Source organism: Microtus ochrogaster, linkage group LG5, assembly GCF_000317375.1.
Source record: "Microtus ochrogaster isolate Prairie Vole_2 linkage group LG5, MicOch1.0, whole genome shotgun sequence".
Lineage (NCBI taxonomy): Eukaryota > Metazoa > Chordata > Mammalia > Rodentia > Cricetidae > Microtus > Microtus ochrogaster.
The window spans coordinates 39242464-39250534 of NC_022031.1; positions in this window are offsets into that span (position 1 = coordinate 39242464).

Here is an 8071-nt window from a genome sequence, read left to right on the forward strand (position 1 = left end):
CAGATGGTTGTGAGCCACCATGTGGTTGCCGGGAATTGAACTCAGGACCTTTGGAAGAGCAGGCAATGCTCTTAACCACTGAGCCATCTCTCTAGCTCCGAGGGTCTTTTTTTTTGTTGTTTTTTGTTTGTTTGTTTTTCGAGACAGGGTTTCTCTGTGGCTTTGGACCCTGTCCTGGAACTAGCTCTGTAGACCAGGCTGGTCTTGAACTCACAGAGATCCGCCTTCCTCTGCCTCCCGAGTGCTGGGATTAAAGGTGTGTGCCACCATCGCCTGGCTTGTGAGGGTCTTTTTCCCTTGTAGCTTTCAATACTCTTTCTTTGCTCTGTACTTTTAGTATTTTGATTATTATGTCCTGAGAAGACTTTCTTTTCTGGTCCAGTCTATTGGTGTTCTGTATGTTTCTTGCACCTTGGTAGGCATGTCCTTCTTTAGGTTAGGAAATTTTTCTTCTATGATTTTGTTGAAAATAGTTTCTGTGCCTTTGACTTGGGTTTCTTCTTCTTTTATACCTATTATTTATATATTTGATCTTTTCACAGTGTTCCAGATTTCCTGGATGTTTTGTGGCAGGATTTCTTTTGGATTTAACATTTTCTTTGACTAATGTATCCATTTTTCCTATCCTTCTATGCCTGAGATTCTCTCTTCGATTTTTTGTATTTCATTGATGAAGCTTGCCTCTGAGATTCTTGTTCAAATTCCTCAATTTTTTTCCCCAGATGGCTTTCTTTATTGATTCTATTTCCACTTTCAGGTCTTGAACTGTTTTATTCATTTCACTCCATTGTTTGTATTTTACAGATTTCTTGAATGGGTCTCTTCATCTCCTCTTTAAGGACGTCTCTTATCTTCATAAAGGCTAATTTGTTTTTGTTTTTTGGTGGTTTTTTTATTGTTCTTTTTTTTTTTTTCGAGACAGGGTTTCTCTGTAGTTTTGGAATCTGTCCTGGAACTAGCTCTTGTAGACCAGGCTAGCCTCAAACTCACAGAGATCCACTTGCCTCTGCCTCCCAAGTGCTGGAATTAAAGGCATGCGCCACTACTGCCCGGCTCATAAAGGCTAATTTGAAGACTTTGTCCTGTGCTTCATCTATATTTCATTTCTCAGGGCCTACTATAGTAAAGTTGCTGAGCTTTAGTGGAGACATATTGTCCTGGCTGCTGTTTTTTTTTTTGTTTGTTTGTTTGTTTTTGCATGCTGGTGGTTAGGTACCTGGGTTTGGGAAGACTGTAATTCTAGGTGCTGACACCTGGTCTTGTCTTTATTGCGTCAGTGTTCACTCCTTAGTTTCTGCTGTCATGTCTGGTTCTTAGGCGAGTGTGTCATGTGTGGGTACCCCGGAAGGGAATGTTTCTGACATCTTGCCAGGTGTGGCCACTGGGGTTTCTTTTTAGAACATGTTTATTGATATTGGGAGCTGGCACTTAGGGGTGGTGATGGGGTAGAATGGGGTACCAGCTGTCTGCAGGAAGGAGTAAAGCAGGGTTGCCACTAGGATCTGCTTCTTTTCCTGGGGATGGGGGCAGAGGGTGGAGAAAGGCCATAGCCTATAATTTGCTACTGAGCTGAGGATGAGACTGGGGGATTAGATTTGGAGGAAAGGGGGGGGGCAAAGGTCTGAAGATTGTCCATCTACTTCCCTGACCAGCGGGTTCCCAAGGAGTCCCAACAATGCATGTTAAGAATAATCCCTAAAGGCCAAATGGCCTTCATCGCTCAGTCATCAGGATGACTAAACTTCAGAAATCTCTTTATGCGGTCTATTATATTAACAGAAGAATAGTCTAGATTAGAGAACTTCTGAAAAAGCATTTGCTATGCATATTTCTGATTTTAAAAGCAAACAACTGGCAAAACCCCAATCTTAATTCAGTAAGAAAACTGTGCAAACCTATAGCGAGGACCACAGGTAATGCTGAGATAAAATCCTCACATTGTCCCATCACTCTGTACTGCACTGACAGTTCTAACACACGCTACAGATGTAAAAAAAAAAAAAAAAAGTGTGAGTAGTAGAAAAATTAAAACCATATTACCAGGCTGGGTGGTGGCAGCGCACACCTTTAATCCCAGCACTTGGGAGGCAGAGGCAGGCGGATCTCTGTGAATTCAAGGCCAGCCTGGTCTCTACAAGAGCCTGTAGGACAGGCTCTAAAACTACAGTGAAACCCTGTCTCAAAAATCCAAAAAATAAAAAATAAAATAAATAAAACCATATTACCCATGGGTTGCATAGTTGGCTATCTAGATAACCCCAAAGAGACTCAACCTAAAAATTATTATAATTAATTTTTGACAATTTGGCTAGGTACAAAATTGCCAGTAGTAAATAATTTTTTTTTTAAGTAGCAAAAGATAATTCTCATTCACAGAGTGTCAAAAGCCTATAAACAGAGCAGCCAGGAATCATTCTAGTTGAAAATGCTTAATACATGAAGAAAGCTGTAAATCTTTGCTGGAAAGATCTCAGACCTCAGTAAATATGCAGACTCTATCCTAGATGGGAAGATACTGATTCTCCCAAAACGTAGAGGCCCAGGTGGGCCCAGTTAAGAGTGATTAAGCATGCCTTAGATGACTTACAGCAGAAAAGATGCAAGGAGGTTTTCTTAGAGAAGAGGGATGGTTCCGGCTCAGGGCCTGAGAGGCTACGGAGTTCGGGAGAGTCCTGAGACAACCAGGACTAGGAAGCAGGAACTGACCTGTGTATGTGTGGTGGTGTGCTTGTTTTAAGGAAATTCAGATATGGAGAGTGTATATGCCAACTCCAGAAGTATATGTTACACACGTTGACATTACAAATATATATACATATACACATGATAATCTCATATAGATATGAGATTTTGTAGTTTTGAGATTATTAATCCAGTCTGACCTTGCGCGTCTGGTTCTCCTGCTTCCTCCTTCCGTGTGCTGGATTAAATGCATGCACCACCAAACCAGCACTAGTATAATTTGTTTTAAGAGTTAGGATTTGAAGGTCATCCACAGCTACACAGGGAGTTCAAGGACAGCCTGGGCTAAATGAGACGCTACTTAAAAAAAAAAAAATTGAACAGGATGGCGCAGCAGGTAACAGTGCTTATCATGAGGTCTGATGACCTGAGTTTGGAGCCTGGAACCCACGTGGTAGAGGAAATCTGATCTGCTCATGCCCACACACATACAGACAAATGCAAAAAATAAATAAATTGGGGGGGGGAGGAGCAAGATTTCAAGATATCAGTCTTAACCTCACATTTGTGTAGACTCAATGTTTAGGTAACCATTCCTCTATAAATATAACTTCATCGTGCCGGGGCCTTCCTTATACAAATAAAATTATACCTTAGCCAGGCATGCTGGAACATGCCTGAATCCCCAGCACTTGGGAGCTAGAGGGAGGAGGATCACCCAGGGCCAAGCTGGTCTATGATAGTGAGTTACAGGCAAGTGAGGGATGCGTAGTGAGACTGTCACAAGACAAAACAAAAGGATAAGCCTTAGGTTTATACCGTCAACAAAATAACGCCCCCATGCCAGAGGTAGCCCCGGCCTTGCTTCCCACGGGGAGTGTGTGTTTTCCACGTAAAGACCAACAAATGAAGTTGCACTCTGGAGAGGGGCCTTGCAGTCGGGTCTGGTTCTAATCACCAAGCAGGTGCATCTTGTACCCCGCCAGCAGAAATGCATGCTATATGGACTTCCAGAAGCCTGGGACACGTTATACTTTCCACGAGGTGAGAGGGCTGGAACTCACTGAGCAGATGGTGAGCTTGCATTTCTAGGTGCAGAATGCTGATTGTGTAAACGCACAACAAATGCTCTCTGGTGTGGGAAGTGGCGACAGTGAGGGTCCTGAGATGAGCCAGCTCAGGGCTTCCTAGGCCCGGAAGACAGAGTCAGGGCAGTTATAAGGGTGCAGGATATAGAACCAGGGTGCTGAGCAAGTGAGAAATGGCAGCCAAGAGTGGGCAAAAGCAGGGCTCTTTTGGCATTTGGGCAGGAAAGTAGCATTTGGGCAGGAGGTGAGAGGAGATGAGGGGAGAGGGGTCAGAAGAAGTCCTCCTGCCCCTGACTTGTGTGGGTGCATGCAAGCACACGGCCACACAAGTCCATGGTGTGACTGGCCGGGGTAGGGTAGAGAGGAAGATGAGCCATTTGATGTCCCTTGCTGTGTCAGCTTCCTCAGGAACATTATTCAATCACAAAGTAGAACAACAGAAATGTATTCTCACACTCCTGATAGCCACAGTCCAAAACCAAAATGTCAACAGACCTGTGCTCCCTTTTTAGGCTCTAGGATGCTTTCTGTTTGGCTCTCCCAGCTTCTTTAGACATTCCTTGGCTTACTTAGCCTCTTCTGGGCATCCGGAAAGCTTTCTTCTCTTCTGTACGGCCCTCTGTGTAACTCTTTCAAGGACACTTGTCACTGGATTTAGGACCTACCTAGATAATTAGATTAGCTACTCTTCCCATTGTTGTGACAAATATCTAAAGCAACTCAAAGAAAGAAGCGTTTCTTCTCGTTCACAGTTCCTCGTGATGGGGAAGCCATGGAAGCAGGAGGTTGAAGCCGCTGGTCACATTGCATCCGCGGCTGGGAAGCAGAGAGATGGATGCTGGTCCTCAGCTCACTTTCACTGATTTACAGTCTGAGACTCCAGCCCATGGAATGGGACTATCTGTAGTTGGAATGGATCCGCTCATCTCACCCCAGTGTGGAAACCCTTCACAGCCATGCTCGAGACTTAGCTCCTGGATCCTGATTGACAGGCTGACTGACAGGTGACTGCAGTGATGGGGGCTAACTCCAGGTCACGATGCTTTGTCACATCTGTGGACACATTTTTCAGATTCTGCAATGCTCTGAGATTTTCAGACCAACCTGTTGGTAAGTGTGGAAATTTAATATAGTAGTTTGGCTGGATCACCATATCTAGGTTTTTGCCATTGTTCAAAAGGACTATAGGGACCAAACCCAGGGTTGCAGACTTTCTAGGCATGTATTCTATGGGGTAAACCATAACTCCAGTACCCACGCATCTGCTCAAACTTATTCTAGGTAGTTTCCTGGGGTGCTGTGGGATGAGATTTATAATTAAAGGGATGGGCTTGAGAACAGCAGATTCCTCCACAGCACGGACAGGTTTCATCCAGTCTGTCCAGGCCTGAATACGAGAAAAGGCTGACCTTCCTCACTGTAGCAGGAAGGAGTCTGTCAGTACACTTCATATTGGTCTGTAATATGGATATTTCCTGGATTTCTGGCCCAGTTGCCTTTGAATTTGAACCACAAGTCTTTCCTGAGTCCAAATAGCTACCTTCGGCCATCAGGTTTAGACGCAAGAAGCGACTATGCTCAATGCCTTGAGATAAATCTCTTTATGAGTGTGTACGATCAATTTGCATCTCTGGTAAGTCCTGACAATACAGGCTGTCACAATCTCTGGGGGCCTCTTTTCCCCAGAGCTTTAATTCTTTGAACTGTCTATCAGAGAGGAAGCTTCCGTGGGAAGAGTCCTTTATCAAATCCCCCACAGTGGCTTATCAGATAGGCTCACTACTGACATCACTGAAGCCCCAGAACCCTCTCTTCCGGGAGCAGAACAGAGTTCTGTATGCTGACTGGTCCTTTCCCCTGGTCCACAGACTGGGAAAGAAAGAAAGCCAGCTTGAATTCCGCCTCTGGCGGTTACTCTGGAATGATCTTTATCATTTCTAAGGTCTGTCCTGTTCCTGAACCAATGGCTGTAAAGAACCAAGTGAGCTGAGTGATTCCTGTGCAGAGTGCACCCTTGAGCTTAATGCTTGAGCTTCCTTCCTCTTCACTGGGTCTCCATGTCTGCCTGTACAAACTCTGCCTGTGGTATTTTTGTTTTGCATCGATCTTCAAATCAGTTCTTCTATTTTTATATTATTTTTCAGTCCCTTTCCACTGTGGGTTTCAGGAATTGAGCTCAGGTTGCCAGGCTTGTGTGGCAAGTGTTTTTACCACAGAGTCCTCTTGTGACCCTAGCACGCCTTTTATGGTAGGTAAATTAGCCTGGCTTTAAGTTCTGTTTGCTTTGCATTTGTTTTGTTTTGTTTTGGAGTCAGGTTGTCTCTGTGTAGACCAAACTGTATAGCCTGGACTGGCATTGAATCCTGCCTCACAAGAACTGGGATTTATAGGTGTGCGCTACCATGCCCAGCTTGTTGTAAGCCCCTCAGTGCCCAGGCTGGTCCCTAAGCCCCTGTATTCCAACAGATGGGAAGACTGACAGCTGAGGACTTTCTCTGATGTCTTTACCGAGGAGCCACACGAGATCTCTGCTTTGGACTGGAATCCTGCCTCTGCTCTTCATTTGCTTCCATGTGGAAGGGAGCAGAGACATGAGAGGGGTCTGTGCAATATTATAGCTAATGTTAAAATCAACCATCTGGTCTTGCTCCTTCATCTAATTCTTCCAGAAAGAAAATGTCCGAAAATGAAATGGATTTGAACCCCCCCCCCCGTACACCCTGCCCGTCCGTGCGTGCGTGCGTGCGTGCGTGCGTGTGTGTGTGTGTGTGTGTGTGTGTGTGTGTGTTCTATCTCTTCAGGTCCCTTTTCCAAGCAACTCACTGATTCAGTTCCTGCAGGGAACTGGCAAGCTAGTGACACTGACCATTGATTTATTCCTGGCTACCTTCCCCTCTTTTTGTCAAACACGTGACCGGCTGAGCTCCACCATCTCCTCTCTGCTCCATGTCTGCAAACATGTGACCAGCTGAGCTCCACCATCTCCTCTCTGCTCCCTGTCCGCACACACACATGTCCAACTGAGCTCCACATATCCTCTCCGCTTCCTGTCCGCAGACACACGTGACCGGCTGCCTGAAGCTCCTGCTGCCATGATTTCTTTTTTTTTCTTTTTTTTTTTTTTGGTTTTTCGAGACGGGGTTTCTCTGTGGTTTGGGGCCTTTCCTGGAACTAGCTCTTGTAGACCAGGCTGGTCTCGAACTCACAGAGATCCACCTGCCTCTGCCTCTGCCTCCCAAGTGCTGGGATTAAAGGCGTGCACCACCACCGCCTGGCTATGCCATGATTTCTTAACCACAATGAACTGCATCCTCTTGAACCGTGAACCAAAACCAAGTGGCTTTAATCTGGCGTTTCCTTCAGGGACAGGAAGTCACTCCTATATCACCGCTGGTCTGAGCTTTGATGGCCCTGCAGCTTTGCCAGACCCTGTAACCCCAGAGCCTCGCACTCTGCTTTAACCCCCCACTTTCCTGTAGTAGTGGCCTCTCATGAGGGGATTTGATCTACCTCTGCAGCCAGTTCCCCTCTGCCCCCGCTGAGCTGTGGCCCCAGATAGTTTCACCCTGGCTCTCCAAGGCTGTTCCTGACTTATCTTCTCTCCCTGCCCCTGTGAGGTCATGGGGCCATATCCTCTGGCCTACTTTCCTATCCCCTTACACCCATCATGTCTCAGAGAAGTTCGTGTGTGTCATCCTGTGTCTGTCTCCGCAAAGTGACATACCCTCTGCCTTCTAGTTAGAGAGACAATGGCGGGATTCATCCATCTTTCTCTCAAGTCCGGAGCTCAAAATAGGAATGTGGAAAGCTTCATAAATGAGGCATCTGGGAAAGCCAGCAGGAGCAGTTTAGGTTTTGGGAGGAAGTGTGATCATGGGGCCAGTGGCTCAGAAGAACAAAGAGATGCGCGGAGGAAAGCATTTCAGAGCCACGACATGGCTTTCTGTTGACCCAAGTGCGACCCCCTTGTCAGGGGTCCGTGGAGCCAGAGGCCCCTGGAGTTGAGAGCATTGTCAAGAATTGTAGTTCTCTAGACAGACACCCGGCCAGGAGAGATAGCGTAAGTCTCTTTCCCTGAGCTGCTCTCCTGTTTCTAAGAGGACTCTTCACTTCAGTCGACTTTGAGGGTGGAGCTGCCTTCTGGCCCTGGAGCTCACAGCCGCAGGTCCTGAGATGGCGGAGGTGCTAAGGAGGAGGTTCTGATGTGGACTCTTGCTCTCCTGTTCAGGAAGGTAGACAGTTGTGGGTGTGTGTGGAGGGGGAGGTCTGCTCTGAAGTGAGGGCTCTAGAAACAGGATCTC